The 14,538-nt window shown below is 38.7% G+C and overlaps 1 long non-coding RNA gene across 5 annotated transcripts in view; it reads left to right on the forward strand.

The window, feature by feature from the left end:
- The window catches only part of LOC128087882 (uncharacterized), a 237,654-nt gene that overhangs the window by 65,175 nt on the left and 157,941 nt on the right, over window positions 1-14,538 (forward strand). For 4 of the 5 annotated variants that reach the window (XR_008210054.1, XR_008210057.1, XR_008210058.1 and 1 more), the window contains exon 3: window positions 8,576-8,656. This is a non-coding gene — a long non-coding RNA (uncharacterized LOC128087882). Of the gene's footprint in view, window positions 1-925; window positions 1,062-8,575; window positions 8,657-14,538 lie in introns of those variants that run through there. The other variant, XR_008210055.1, reaches the window with a different exon arrangement.

Consider the following 14,538-nt stretch of genomic DNA (forward strand, 5'->3'; position numbering starts at 1 on the left):
AGACCTCTTATGCTCAGCCTTGACTCTAAAATCAGCTCCAAAAATTCTGCAGATTACTAAAAATAGACAGTACGGTCTTTGATTGGAAGATTAATGGGATGAATGTAACTTAGAGTTACGTTTTGGAATTGCTTGTCTTAATCCGACATAAAAATCTTCAAGCAAATATTAAATTGTTCTGTTTATCTTGTGTTTCCATTGGAGTGCTTGTTCTGGGAACTGATTTCCATTGGACTGTAGTGACAGAAAATGAAACCTTTTTTTCACTATGGGATGAGAAGATCAATGCAGTTTTGGAGGGAGAACAAACCCAAAGATGAAAACTTTTACCAGCTTTATCAGTCTACAGGTGCGCCATTTATTACACACATATCCTTGTCGCAACATGTTCAAAGATGAGAAGCTCCTTACAAGTGGAGCTGTGATGTTAAACTAACAAAACTCAGCTTTGTTTCTTGATTGTCAGGTGTTCAGTTGGCTTTTCTCCCTGCTGATTATTTATGTTTAGGCTTTCTTACCCTGCTGTAATGGTACCAAGGGGCACTTAACTCACTGTGATTGTTAAAGTAAAATCTATGGTCATATAGAATGTTATTCTCCAGATCTTCACAGAAATGATTTATTTTTTTAATGGATTAGAATAACTTCCTTTTTGTTTTAATTAAAAAAAAAATAAAAAAGCCATTCTCACTTCCTCCATTGCTACCAGTTTAAGTATACGTGTTCTTAGCATTAGTGTGACTAAAAACAGTTTATCCAGGTTGGGAGTGGTTCTATTTCTTACTCTTGAAATATATACAAAACCTATTAGAGAAGATGCTTAAAGATGAGTGACTACATTTATTATTTTGAGGAGTATATTACTGAATGGGAACAGCTGAGCCAGGGCCTGAACCTCTGATTGATCACCTGAGGCGAGCACTGAGTCAGCCACAGGAGCACAGGTGAAGGCAATTCAGCTGAGCTGCTCCTAGACCTGTTTAAGAGCTGGCTGCCAGTGGGGAAGGATCTCTTCTGGAGATCCACTCTGCTGGAGTCTTGTAAATGAGCCCAGGATAGGGGTAAGCTTTCTATCTGTTCTCTTCTTGTTATCATAATCTGCTTTGCCAAACTCTCTTGTTTATTTCGTAATTATAACATCTTAATATTCATTGATTATACAATTACTGTTTGACATCTTTCCATTCCTTACAGTATGCTTTAGGAGTTTGAAATCTGTGTTTTCAGCCCTATTTTTTATGCTATGTTTTTTCCTGTATCAATCTACTCTTTAAAAACAATCAAAAAAGAAACAAACTTAAAAATAATAATAATAAAAATAAAATCCTGTGCTGTCATGGCCCTAAGAGTTTGTTCACAAAACTTCACTTGGGTGATCTTGGCCTCAGCTTGTTCATGGGTGGCTGCTATTGGCTTTTTGTTCAGACACAGCTGTACGTTCCTAGGACATACCAGGAGTGGCTGCTGCCTTCATGCCCTCGCTGTTTTTTTGTTTTATCACATGCTATCTTACACAGCAATAGACACACTTAAATCCTGCCTGGTCTCCCATTTCTGGAGCTGGCCCAAGCCTGCAGTGTCTGGTGGGTGTGCTGTGAGGTCTGCAGCCTCGGCAGCCTGATGATGGTGTGAACCTGCTGGCAAAAGGGAAAGCGTCTGGCTTTTAGGAACTCAGTAAGAAAAGAAAATGTGGGAGATGCCTGTCGTTTTAAGTGCCTGTATTTTTATTCTTCAATGGGAGAGTACAGTAAGTGTTCATTGTGTACCTTAGGTATTGGTACTGGTATTATTTCTGTGTCATCACAGACGTCTATTATGCAAATAACATTACAGACTGAAAACTAAAATGAAGTATAGAACAGAAGCCATCTGGTAGTTTGGTCAGAAAAGTTAGATAATTAGCTGTTCCTGTCAAGGGATTGATTAAAATAGGCCATCTTCGTAATAGCGACTAGTTTGTAGGGACTTCCTGAAAGCCACATGGGATAATGGTAATAAAAAGAACAAAATTAGAAAAGGGAAGAAAAAAGTTGGTGCCATCATAGCTCACGGTGGCTTTTCTATTTCTTTTTCTCTAAATGAATTAAGCAAGCTTTTAATTTGAAGGCTGTTTTAAATTTAGGTACTTTGGAAAGAAGCATAGAGTGAATTTTCTGGCTCTGGCAATGTGGTGCAAATAGGTCATCTAGGCTGCTCCTAGGCATCCATCGTTCTTTCTGCATCAAGCTCCAGTTTCATTGCTTGCACTCAATTAACCTGGGAGCACTGTGGGCATAGCTGACCTGCAGAGGCCACTTTAAGTGGTGTGACCTGATGGGTCCTGTCCCTTTGGGGGACTGGCAGTATTAAGCAAGACTAAATGAGGAAAAACAATTAAAACATCATTACTATACCTCTTCTTTCTCAGGTGCTGATAGCTCCATGCATAGAAGTGTTTATGAAGAATTTGCATTCAAACATTTTCAAGGAAGGAACTGTTCAGCAGATAGTATGTGAAAACAACTGAAGTGTGTAGCGGGATGAGGATCTGTCAGGCAGATCCAATCTCTTCCCAGATCTGTAGCAAAGGGCTCCATGCTCCCTTTGGCCTCTCCTGCTAGATCTTGTCCTCCTCATCCAGCAGCTAGCAGCAGGGAAACCTCCAAAGGCTGAGAAGTGCTTGGTGCTGCATACGATTTCCTTAGTGGATGAGCTATGCCAGTGTGGTAGAGTAATTTCAATCAGCTTGACCTGAATCTTCTTTTCAGTTGGGTCTCTTTGGAAACACAGTGTTAAAGGCTTCTGTGCTAAATGGACTAGTAAAAATAAATGGATAGTGGAGTGGCAAAGTGGGGGAATGCTCCATCATTGGTGTGATTTAATTTGTTTCACTTCAGATGGCTAAAAATCCTGGACCTAAAGGAGATAAATTAAATTTGGCATGTTTTGATGGTAAATAGTATGGATCACCAAAAAACTATAGGGTTTTTTTCTTTTTTACTTTGTTTCTACTGATTTACCAGCCTCAGTAAAGAGCTGCTCATACTGCTTGAGGTGGGCATTTGTAAGAGTTCCAGTGTGGATGTAAAATTTTGCTGCAAATCTATTTTGAGAATGCGAACAAGTTGAACACTAAAATTAAAATGTGGGTAAGAATCAAAAATGCTCTGGCTTTTCTGTGCCTAGATTCTCTCAGCAATAAAATATGCTTCTAAATTATTTTCATTAAATGAAGCTTTTATGTCCATTTCTTCCTTGATTAAGAAGGCAATGATTTGAAAAATTTAAGATATTGAGGTCTCGGGTGTCAGAGATGCCCAGCTTTAAGAAAAGCTAAGTAAACATTTCCCTGCAATATGCTCAAAATAAATTGCTGTGAATGTGGATGTACAAATAACTCCAGATCAGTTTAATGGGTCAAGCTTTCATATTATTAAAAGGGTGATGAACGTATGCACACGTGATCAAGTTAATTCAAGCCACCAAATGTGTTCTGTGCAAAACAGCAGTGATGTGTTTATTGAACATTTAGCAAAGAAGTGTTGTAAGAAGTGTTGAACCTGACACTAGTCAAGAAATGTTCTTTTTTAATATCAAGAATATTCCTGAAGTCCATCCAAAGTGAAAGATCCTGATTTTTAGCTTTCGTGTGCGTGTTGCCATTCATGCTTTAAGTTCTGTCCTCTCACAAGTTGTTTTAATGCCCTTCTTCACTCCCTGTCCTGGTGGCCACAAATGGGTGAATTATGTGCATGCAACCTGACTTTCCACTGTCCTTTGCATTCCTTTTGTTATTTTCTTGCAATGAAGAAAATGGGCTGAGAAGTTGACAAGGAAATTGAAGCAAGATCCAGTACTTCATTTGGTGATGTTGTAACTTTAGATTAATGTTGCAAATGAGCAAGTAACTGATGAAAGTATGAGATAATAAAAGGTCAGGGCGAATGGATGGAGCTGAGCACTTTGAAGTCTGGCTGCTCTCTTTGTAGCAGATCACTGGGGTTGGATATAATCTAGGATTAAAATTAAGTTTCTTCTTTTTCTTTTTTTTTAAGAACTTATGTTTTATGGTATGATAGAACTTCAGATTTTTTTTCGTACATTGTATTTCTCTAATGTCAGATATTTTTTATATCAGCTTTTGATGAGATGTCGGAGTATACATCCTGTTTTCCTCCCGTTCTTTAAGATGGTCAAATTCAGATTTTCTTTTAGATAAACCTTTGGCCTTTCATTTGCTTTTGCCTTGCAAAGTCATTTATTCCTTCAAGCCAGAGTCTGCAGCTCCAGCTGTGAATGTAGATGAATGTTCTTGCAGGGTCAGTAGTGTAGCACTGAACCAAAATAAAAGGATTAGCAGGAGTTCACTCGGAGTAAAAACTCCTAATTTCACCATAATAAGTACAAGAGACCATGAAGGAGGTGGGGGAGAATAAAGCTTTGCTATTAAAATTGCTAACAAATGGTTATTCAGCCCTACATGCCTCTGCCTTTCTGCTTCTGTGGTGCTTCTCAAATGGTAACGAAGGATAGGATTTAACTAATTCATGGGAGCACTTAAATCCATGAATTTTTTTTTTTTTTTTTTTTAAATGAATTTAGCTAAATCCTAGGAAAAATGAGTACTTCCTGATGTTTCATCACTTCACACAATCTTTAGCCTTTATGCAGATAGCTGTGGCTGGACTGAGCCTAACAGCTGTAAATGTTGAGCTTGTGTCTCCTTGCTCCTGAAGTGTGTGTTATTTCCTGCAGCCAATATAATCTGGTTTTAAATTCCTGGCAAGAACAAAATGGTGATGGTGATTCTTCAGCTGCATTCATGGGCCTCATGTCGACTTCTCCAAGTTGTAAGCAGGTTTCTCTGAAAATGTCTTTTTATTTCCACTGCAATTGTATCAGATAAAAAGAGCTCAATAACCTATTTGATGTAGCAAACTCTCAGCTACAAAACATTCTTTTCCAACATAGTCACTGTTACCATTAACTATGTATTTCACCATTGAGGAACAGTAGCCTGCATGCTGTGCTTGTGAAAATCTGCATCAGCAAGGGAGACTTCCTGTGGCCTTTGCCACTGCTGAGACCCACGACCCACTGCCTCACTGTGCTCACATCCACTGTTTGGTCTCCATCAGCATTCAGAAAACACCAATGAATGTCAGTGGGTGCAATTTTTTCCACATGGAGGAATTCATTTCTGCACTTCCGTGTCAGACACCATTTTGTCAGGCTGTCCCTCTGGTGCAGTTTGTTGCAGGGCAACTAAATGGAATAAGTTATTGATGGAGAGGTTCAACCTCTACATCCATACCACCAACATCCACCTCTAAAGTCATAAATAATAAAATAGAAGGCATTACTTACAGAGTGGCCATTGTACCTTTTTCCAGGTCTGCTGGAGGTCAAAGAGGGTATATGGGAGTTCTTCCTCCAAAATAGTTTTTTCTTATTGGCTGTTTAGGGCTGCCAAATGTGTTTTTGACTTTCCCAGCTTCAAACAGCCCTATTATCTAAGCATTCGAAGCAATACTTGCATCTGATTCCTTGGGAAGGAAAATGAGTAATTACACTTGAAATGTGACTGCATTGCTTAAGAAATGAGACAGAAGTCCTCTAATTCTAGTAGCAAAATCTCAGCTTTGTCACTCACTCCATCTGGCTGCAGAGGTGGCTCTGGTATGTGGGCAGCTAACTTCATTGGAGCCCTGGCTAGAAAATGCCACAGTGCCTGTCCAGGTTGTCAGCCAGGAGCTCCTGGTGTTGTAGCCAAGGAATGAAGGCTGAATGAAGGTGTGTGAACAGTATCCCTCATAGTAAGAAGTGGAGGTGCTGCTTGGGCGCACACTTAGAACTAGAGACCATTGTGGATTTTTTTTTTTGTGCTTTTGCTTCTTACTTTTACTTCAAAGACCCTGCCCTTCTGAGACTTGCTTGTGTCTGTCTTTGCAAAGAGATAACTTGCAAAATTATTCCTCTATCTTTGTTTTGTCAACGCCTAATTCTTTTTCTTAGAGAATAGGGACAATGCTGTGTTGTGCTTCAACAATGGTTTTCATTTGTGACCAAATGAGAATCATGCTAGACTTTGCATGTTCATCTGCTCCTTTTATTCCTCTCCTGTTGTTTTCTTGCTTGCACAAATAGAAATGTGGCTTCAATTTGTCCTCCTCATGATTATGTTGTGGACCACCTTCTGAAACTGCGGGGACCACCAGCAGGCTGCAGAGAATGGCTAAGGAGCCACAATCTGCACAGGAATCCATATAACCTTTTGGTTTTTATTATAGCCTTTCTCCAGCATCCTGCATCAAACGCTTCTGATGGTCTTTTGTTTAAAAAAAATCAATGTGGCTTTAATTAGTCACAAGTGGCTATGATCTTCTCAAGGTAGATACAACTTGTATTTAGATAAAATAGGCATATTCCTTCTTCTCAACTTCATTTTAATCTTGGATGCTGTGATTTTTCTGTCTGTCCATTCAGGAAGGCAGTCTCTGCTTTTGTATGGTCTTCTGTTTTTCCTATGTCCCTTCGTGTCCTCAGTGAAAAAGGTCACTTCATGGAAATAACAGAGGCTGTGTTGGAAAAGACTCACATTTTGTGGAAACAATCTGCAGTATTCCTGAGTGTGTTGGTTTCTCTTTAGTCTGATTAGGTTTCCAAAAACTTCATATGCTCCAAGGTGAAAATTTTAGACCAAAACCTTTCTAGGTAAAACTGTCAGTTCTTCACAGTCTTTTATAGTTGCATTGAGTAGTTTGTGCTAACAGGACACAAAGGTGGACAGAGGATTGCAGTTTTCTTGGCAAAGCCACTTAATAGCATGAATGCGCATCAATCTTGTAAGTTGTATTCTAAAACTAACACTAGCAGTTAAAACCTGTTAGGTTTTCAATCAGTCACCACTTGGAAAGGTGATGTAAGTCCTTTTGTTTCACAATATCGTCAGTCATGGAGGCTGAAGAGATGTTTGTTCTCTGTAAGCTACAGCTGGATGACCACACGTTGTCCCATCTTTGCTCTGTCGTGTGTGGGCACTCTCACTGGAGGCTGAGCAGGTTGTGTAGAAGTAAAAGAAGGTATGCATATTAGCCAAGATGGGCTTTTGATGCTACTGTTTTACTGGAGGAAATTTTACTTGGCTGTTTGATTTGAGAGGCAATGATTTGACTTTTCATTTAAGCAGAGCAACTATGAGGAGTCAGTGAGTCAGTAACGAGATAAGAACATCACCTGACCTTGTCATTTTTCTGACCACGTCCTGTAGATTGCTAAAACAGCTGTGTAGAGTTAGTGGTGTGAAGGGATGTGAGTTAGAAAAATGATTGCGAATCTACTTTTCCTTGTCAGAGGAACTTCTAATTTTTATGCAAGCATGCATGTACATTCTGATTAGACATAAATCCTATAGAAAATGGGATAGATATCTCCATGTGGATTGTCTGAACATTGATTTGTAATATGTGAAATATAGCAAAAAAAAAAACAACATTGTAGCCATCTTCAGGTGATAATTTGCTGGACTTATTTACTGGAGCGGAAAGCTTGGGTATCTATGGGCTATAACTGTATTGAAGTATCAGAACACAGAATGTCATTTCATGTGTTGTAGGCGGCTAAGATTTGAGTAGAACCAATTGAGAGTTTGCATCTCGTACCTTCATTAAGGTAACTGAGTATAGGGAAAATTTGTGTCTGTGATATAGATGCAATTTACACATGTAGGCATGCTTTTATGAAAAATTATTTTTGTTCTCTTCTAGAAAATGTGTTTTGCCAATGATGTTTACAGTGATATGCTATCAAACCTGGAAATGCTATATATGCCTACTGCATATTTACTCTTGTAATCAGGCAGATGTATGCAACGTTAGTGTTGGGTATTTTTTTCCAATTTAGCATCTCATTTGCAAAGAGAAGACTGTGGGGATACTGCAACTTGGATTAGTTATGTTGTGTTTTATCAAACTTGTTTGGTGGTTCTAAAGTCACACTACAACTCTGAAGAATGCTTTGTCTGGAATTTTAAAGTATTCTTTATACCTAGATGCTTCAGAAAAATGGAGCTTTCCAACTCAAATTTAAAAAAAAAAAAAAAAAAAGGGAAACTTTTAAGAAAATCCATGTGTTTCACATCTGGCTTAAATCATTCTTTCTGTGAAATATAGCCATGATTTGGAAACGTTATTTCTTCTCTGGTGAGAACTGAAAAACTTCTCTGTACACAGTCTGAATTAATATCTACACATGAATATGTGGACACAGCATAGTTGCCAAATCATGGAACCGAGTAGGGATAACAGCTTTTCTTTTGGTATAGCTATCTTTGCAAATCATTGGTTTTGTTTGTTTTGTTTTGTTTTTTTATTTTTATTTTTTTTTCCCCAGTCTTGTTAGTAATTGAATTTTGTGTTGTTTTAGCTCTGGCTCAGATGAATGCACCACAATTTTGTTATTAAAGGAAAAGTTAGTTTGGAAAAAACAACAAAATCCTTCCAAGTGTAAGGAATTCTGAAGTATGACTCTACTGTTTGCTGTGGGATCGGTGACTTTGCATCATGTAACTTGCTTGTGTTTCTTTTTAAACATTTAGGAACTCTCCAGATCCTTTTTGTTGTGTGATTGCTGAAGCATTTTCCTGGCACAGCAGTAATGATTGATGAACACTCTTCAGGTAGGAAACCAGATATATTCCATTCAGTACAGTTGTTCATTAACTTTCCTCACATTGTTTTGGTTAAGTTTCAATAGTAGCAGTCTTCAACATTACGGCATCAAAATTCACTGAGTATAAAATATAAATATTCTCGTGTCCACATGAATGTTTGCATATGTCTCTCTGTAAATCATCACGAACACATTTTTGGTTTTCCTCCCAGGTTTGGTAACTCTGACAACAGATGACGTTACATGTTAAATTGGGTTTTAATGATCGAAAGATTATTGTAAAATACAGTCTGTCACTACTAATTCTTCCATCAACCCACCTGCTCCTTCAGGAATTAGTTCCATCTACTTTAACTTATACCAGATTGGAACATCTATTCCAGAAGGCTTTGCTTCTCTTAAGCCACAATTTCTCTGCCGAAGAATAAAATTCTGAGGTTGACCCCTTACTAAACTTTTTACCAGTTGGTCTGTTCATAGTTGTCTAAAAATATCACCATAAAGAGGGAAGTAAAAAATTTTTTGTATATATGTAGTGAATTCCAATCTGTCCCACTAGGGAGATACTGGATCCAGCAAATTCTTTTCTGTTTCCCCACATGATTCAGTTTTGGTCACTCAGATTTTGCACAAAGATCTGTAGCGGTCATGACTTGCCTGATGAAGGTTTCTACCCTTTCTGCCCATATCCCAGATTTTAAAATTGAGACTTCATAAAATTATTATTTTTTTTTTCTGAATAAATCCATTTCTATAAAAGAAATGTTTCCACTGAACCCCCCAACAATGCAGTGTAAATAGAGTGGAAAGATGTTTTTTAGCATAAAGCTGCAAAATCCTTTTTCTCAGTCTTGTCATGTACAAAAGCTATCTGATGTTGATAAACTATAAAATTATCAGTAATTTGTAGTTATCCTCTGGCAATTGATTAGACTTGTGGGTACAAACGAGCTGCCTGCTGTTGTAGTCTTTATTCTTGCCGCTGTATAACGTAATTTCCTTCATTTACTTTTGAGTTTAATTTTGTGTTAGCAGTTACAGCTATAGGCCGGAATATAAGGACAATTTCTGAATGTCTTGAGTGGCTTTGAGCATTGTGCCAATCCAGGGAATACTGTTCAAGTTGTTGATACTCCTGGAAGTTAACCCGATCTCATAAGCCTAACCAAAGGCAAGCAAGTAATGTTGGTTTTGATTTGATTTTTGCACTGTCACAGTCTTCCTGGGAAGCCAGGGGTGAATTCTTCAGTCCCCACATCAGTGGGAAGTGCCTGGGTACCTGTGTGTTTGTATTCCTAATAAAGAAAATTAGGAGGATGATGCACAAAAAAGCATTCTGGGCAAAACTCCTGGGCCCAGGGGTGCATTGAGCACTCTTTCCATATGGGCCTTGTTATACTGGTAGTGTAGAACTGTTGGGAAGTTGCTGTGCAGAGTTGCTAAGATACATTTCAGCTGAAGCAAAAGAGTGGTGTCTGAGTACATGACCTTTATTTTTGATGTCCAGTTATCCTTTTTTTTTTTTTCTTCCTTTGCAAGAGTACTGTGGAGATGAGCATGGCAAAGACTGCACTGTGTCCATGTGGGAGCCAGATGTCTATCTTGACTTCAGATAAGGGTACAAAATACACAGATAGATGACCTTGGGGTGTTACTTTGTTCTGCAACTACTCTGGGTTGTAAGAGCATAAACACAACAAACACATCAAAGTGTCGTTATTGGTTAGACTGAGAATCCAGTTTAAATCTAAACCTTTAGTAAGGCATAGCAGGCTACTGTCCTAGAGAGAGTGGCTGGTAGCTGATGGCAGAGGAGGAGAAGGGTGCAAAACATGCTTGCTTTCCATCTCAACTGCTTGTTATCTACAGATGAAGGACATCTGTGTCATTGGTGGTCTCTGTGGTGAGTAGCCTTGCGTTATAGTTCAGCCCTTCCATGAATTTTTTTTGGGCTACGTTCTCATCCCAGATGATTTCTGGGCCTTGTGATTCTGCACCATTCAGAATTCCCCAACTGAATGCAATGCAGTGAGGGGGGGAGCCCTCCCTGTCTGTGTCTTAAACCTCCTGCTTGCTGGTGTCACTTAATCTGGGGACTCAGACAGTGTGCCTGGAGAACCAGGAGGTGCACAGTGCCCTTTCTGCTCTGGTGGGGTAGTGGAAATAGAGGGTGGCTGCTAAGTTTTAATGAAAGTATCTTTTTAAAAAGTTATGAAGTGAAAGGAAACTGAAGGATTTCTGTGACTCTGATTAGTGTCACCTTCAAGACATACAGATTTGAAGCAACTTTTCACATCTGCCTTGCTTTTGTCTTTGAGCTCATTTTCCTTGCTTTTAATTAATACATATATTATGTTACAAGGAGATCAAGTAATTTGGACTTGTGTGTTCATTTTGTTCCACTCTTCTGAATTTCAGAAATAAAAGAAGATGCTCAGTCTCCCAAGCTGTGAGGCAGTTACCTTGGCAGGTTTTTTCTGATAGAATTCAAGATGGAGTGGAAGAAACTACCTAAGTTGAAATATCATAGGAACATGCACTCTGAATTGAGCCTTCCAGCAACGCATTAAAACATAGGACTATTAATCAGAATGTATTTCTATATTATATATAAAAATAAAAGGATGTATGTCCTTTAAAAAGCTACTGTCAGCTTCACAGAAATTTAGGCAGGTTAAAAAGAAAAAAAAAAAAATTGTTTAATAGTGTCTTTGCTGCAGAATCACTGTGTTGAAGACCTGACTCCATGTGTAGCAACTACTACATCAAGGCTATAAAAGGGAGTATGAATATTGTGTAAATTCACTTGACTTGGTTAGATGGTGCGTCGCAAAAATATATTGAGCAGCATATATAATATTAACTACTGCAGTAGAATTGTCAAACAGAAGGCAGATTCTGTGCTGAAGAGGATTCTCTTTGGGAAAAAAAACCCTGTAGGTGTATTAAGTACTGAATACAGATTACTATAGTTTTAAGAGTGAAGGCTTTTAAAATTATGGAAAAGCAGACCAAAGCAAAAGCAACGATTAGCTAAAACCTAGTTGAAGGCTAATAATTTAATTATACTGATTCTCCTTCTTGGCAGAGAGTATTCTGGAGAAAAAATTATTGCAGCTGGATAAAAGTTGGGTTTATTCTTGCTCTCAATTTTTTGGTTTTCTTCCAAATGCAGTGAAGGTCTTGGACTTGCTATTTGATCCTGATTACAGAGCCAACTTAATATTGTACATGTAGTTTTCATCCAGTCTGCCCTCGTTTTTCCTTCTGTGCTTGTATTTGGGAAAGAAAATCATAAGACAGCTCTTGCAGAGGGCCACCTTATTGCCCAGGGCCTTCAGCTGGATCCTTGTAAGATAGAAAGCAAGTTGGATGCAGCATTACCACTTATGGCTTTTTCAGTTGAGGACAACTGCCCTGCCTTTGTTCTGATGGCTCATGAGAAAGCGCACAAAAGGCTGCTGAGACATCTTTCTCACTTAGAGAAAACAAACTGGACACCTTGTTCCTCAAGTCCCCAGAGATGTGCAGGCATTTGCCTTTGAATCATAGAATCATAGAATGGCCTGGATTGAAAAGGACCACAGTGATCATCTAGTTTCAACCCCTGCTATGGGCAGGGTCCCTTCTGGGAAGCTGCTGGATGCTGAATTTGCCCTTAGCAAGACCAGATGGTTAATGGAGAGCAAACAGAAGAAACCTCAAATAATGGGCCTTGCAAGACTGAACTGTGGCTGGAGCAATTGCTTGCTGTTTTGAGTATTCAAAAAGGCTTGGTAAGAAAGATAGCAAATGCTGTGTGCTTGCCTTTGCAGGAAGGAGTGGCTGAGAATGTTTGGAAGAGGAGAAAGCGAGCTGGCCAATTTGATTAGACTAAAGAGAATAAGGCTTATTCACAGATCATCTGGATGCATGTGAATATGCAGAGCTAGATTGTTTCTTGATGGAAATTTGTACAAAATTGAAAAAACAGAGCAGAGTTTTTTTATTTTTCTTTTTGTAACAGGATATAACTGACTGTAAACTTTGGCAAGACTTGAGTACCTGAATGGCTCTTGAAACTCTGTCAGTGTTCTTCTAAAATTGATTCTAGAACAGGGCTAAATGAGAAACTTTTCTAAATTTTCCTTCATGTTAGTTAGATGAAAGAGTAAGTTTTATATTTGTCCAGAAAGTGGTCAAAGCAAGCAACAAATTGAGTACAGGAGAGCCAAACAAGGATAAGAAATGAACCAGTTTCTCAAACCGGCAATGGCATACTAGGAGTTTGGAAAAAGTATACTTGCAGGCTTCCTTTATTATTATAACCTCTTGAACACAATAATCCAGTCCAAACAGCTATAAATGCTTTCCAATAGAGAAGTTTATGACCTAGTTTCAGACTGAAATGCTCACAGTATCGCAGTGTGTGGAAGGAACTTAAAAGAAGATGCTAGTGGCAATGCCTCTGGAGCAACTCTGTGTATTTAGGCATTCCTGCTCTTTGCAAATACTTGCTAAGTGGAGTCAAGTGGAGTCAGCTTCCAACGTGTGGGGCTTTTTTCTTCTACAGAAGACTTCATAATTTAAATACCTGGGTTGGCATGGGGAGTTTTCATAGGATGTCTGATTTTTATTTTATTTTTTTTTAAACGTAGCACTATTTGGAAAAATAATCGTTCTTCCAGTTATTTCAACAGGAATTCAGCAATTACAGAATGCCTCTCTACATCCTGTGGTCCTCTGGAGCAGGAAAAGGTGGATTTCATCTGTTGACAATTCTTCTGTAGTGAGATGAAGAAAGCTTTGATTAGGCTTCATTTGATTCATGATCGTTCTGCAAAGAAGTGCAAGGGAATGTGCTGAGGGGGTAGGCACAAAAAACATCGAACCTGTGATTTAAACAGCAGCTTGTTTTAAATTGAAGAAATGTTTCTTCACTTCTGTATGCTCTTGTGGGAGGCATTGGAACAAACCAGATTTTGATAAAGATGACCTAGGGAGAGGCTGGCCAAGCTGGTGGTTCTGTGGTGGAGCACAGAACGGCAGCACTGAACAACATGAGCTGTTGGAAGTTGGAGGATTTTGATAGTATTCCCTTTTTCTTTGACTTACTGGTATCACTGAAAGCAAGGGAGCTGTGCTGATCAACACTATTTATCTGTTTCTTCTGCTCCCTAAGGTAGGCTGGAGTATTCTTGAGAACATAGATCATTTATACCTCTGCCAAGAAACATTTCTGCACGCTACTAAAATACATTAAATAATATTCGGTTTGCATAGCAAGAGCTCTAGTTAAAATTCCTACAGTGTTTCAGTTCTTCTTTTATTATTCCAGTTGCTTATAACTTCCTGAAATGTTCATGTCTCAAGTTGAAATTTTCCAGACTTAATCTTGGCCTGACAATGACCTTTCTTCCCTTTTCTTCTTTGTTTCTCTATTCTCTGAGGTATTAAGTGAATATGGCTAGGACGTTTCATTTTTAATGAGAAGAAAGTAGTAGAAAAATATGTTTTGGTTATTACTTTAAGATTCTGAGATTGTGAATAGCTCAAGTGGTACAGCTGTTTGAGAAATGGTGGTGAAAATCCTCCGAAGGGCTCCTTAAATCTTTGCAGAATAGGAAGAGATGGCCACTCAAAAGGGCTGTCAACTAAAAGTCTTAAAACTTAAGTTCTTTTTTTCCATCATTATGCTCTTTCATAATTATCACTTGCAGTTAATTTGGCCTGATCAGTGAATTGGCTGTTGGAGTCAAATGAAGGAGTTATCTTTGCTGAAAGAACAGATCTGTTTTTCATTGCTTGCCACAACCCTGGTGGACAGAACTCATGATGTAAGACTGGAATAGCACAGCTTGCGAGTGCTGCACTGGGACCTGCTGCCTTTGGGGCAATCTTCCTGCTCTA

The sequence above is a fragment of the Tympanuchus pallidicinctus genome, unplaced genomic scaffold (assembly GCF_026119805.1).
Source record: "Tympanuchus pallidicinctus isolate F22 unplaced genomic scaffold, pur_lepc_1.0 scaffold31, whole genome shotgun sequence".
In the NCBI taxonomy this organism is placed as follows: domain Eukaryota; kingdom Metazoa; phylum Chordata; class Aves; order Galliformes; family Phasianidae; genus Tympanuchus; species Tympanuchus pallidicinctus.